This window comes from Echinops telfairi, unplaced genomic scaffold, assembly GCF_000313985.2.
Source record: "Echinops telfairi isolate 266 unplaced genomic scaffold, ASM31398v2 ScPeMD7_7422;HRSCAF=8460, whole genome shotgun sequence".
Taxonomy (NCBI): domain Eukaryota; kingdom Metazoa; phylum Chordata; class Mammalia; order Afrosoricida; family Tenrecidae; genus Echinops; species Echinops telfairi.
In genome coordinates, this window is record NW_022111322.1 from 2,006,423 (window position 1) to 2,008,038 (window position 1,616).

Genomic DNA, 1,616 nt, shown 5'->3' on the forward strand with positions numbered 1-1,616 from the left:
GAGGGCCGGCCTACAGATTCAGGGCTGGCCCCCTGCTCTCTGCTATGGTCACTTCCATCTCTCACTGGGCAATGGAAGGAAAAGAGAAGAGATAGAAAAAAAAAATGTTTGCTTTGTGATTTGCTTGGTAGTCAAACACTCTCAGTTCGCCATTAAATCCTACCATCTGGCATCCTTTTTCTAACAGAGAGACATCCTTTTCTTAACGTCAAAGCAGCATTAAGGGTCAGTTTTCCAGCTAGGTGGTACTGCATCTCAGTATAGGAATGGGAATGAAAAACTGAGTCCCACCAGATCCTTACAAGGGGGCCCTGCGCCTGCAGCATTCGTGAACAATGGCAAGACCAGCACAAATTTCAATTTGCATAATCCTTCATCTCTTTGAAACAGAATTCTGAATATTCATGCAGCATTTGGTGTTCAGAAAATTCAGCCAGTGTGGCAAAACCCAGCACCGTGGCATTTGATTCCAATAACATACCCTCTACACATCTCTGGGATGGTCATTGGCATATTAAATGCAGCTCAGAGGCACGGCAGGGCACCAACAGATTCTCTGAACAAAGAAATCATAAGATAAACTCTGTCCAGTATAATTTTAGGAGCAGTTACTGCTGTCTTCCAATCCTATTAAATGATGGGAAGCTTTGTCTATGTTTAAACATCTGTTAGATGGCTCTGGTGGAATCAAACACTCTTGTACACAAGGTTCAATCCTGATTTCAGTCTACTTTAACCTCCTTGCTTTAGGGCCCTTGGACTGCTAACCACAAGATCAGCAGTTCGAACCCACCAGCCACTGCTCAGGAGAAAGAGTTGGCTTTCTACCCTTGTAAAGAATTACCGTCTCAGAAACCCACAGGGCAGTTCTACTCTGCCACGTAGGGTCGCCATGAGTCGGAATCAACTCAGTGGCAGCGAGTTTGGTTTGGGGTTTTGCTTCAGGAAAAGAACCTGCTTATTTCTATAGCTGGTTGAGGGTTTGGGGGACAGCTAGCTAGGAAGGGGAGTCCCTGTGTGGTGTCAACTGTTAACATGCCCAGCTGCTAAATGGGAGGTTGGAGGTTCACATCCATTCAGAGAGGTGCTTCAGAAGAAAGGTTTGGCAATCTGTCTTGGGGAGGGGGGGCGGGGAATCAGCCATTGAAAACCCTATGACACTGGTTATGCTCTGACACATACAGGGCTGTCACAAGTGACAATCAAAACCATCTTTAGAGATTGCCAAACGACTCCAAACGGTCTGTGATAGCCGATTCTGGCAGCCTGTGCACAGGAGTGGCCAGATGCCCCTGAACACACGTCTCTGCATTTGACTGCTAAATCTGGTCCCTAACATGCGAAGCACTAACAGGTTCAGAACATAAGACTCTCAGCCTTCAAAAAATTAAAACCCAAACAAACCCACTGCTGTCAAGGTGATTCCAACAGCCCCTGTGGGTTTCTGAGGCTGTTAATCTTTGTGGGATAAGAAAGCTTCATCTTCCTCCTGAAAAGGTGGCTGATGGGTCCAAACTGCTGACTTTACAGTTAGCAGCCCAATGAGTAACCTCTCTCTCTCTCTCTCATACACACACACACACACACACACACACATAAATGAAACAAAACAAAAA

At 45.9% G+C, this 1,616-nt stretch overlaps 1 protein-coding gene across 1 annotated transcript in view; it reads right to left on the reverse strand.

Moving 5' to 3' along the window:
* The window catches only part of LOC101641900 (serotransferrin), a 29,416-nt gene that overhangs the window by 6,851 nt on the left and 20,949 nt on the right, over positions 1-1,616 (reverse strand). The window lies entirely within an intron of this gene.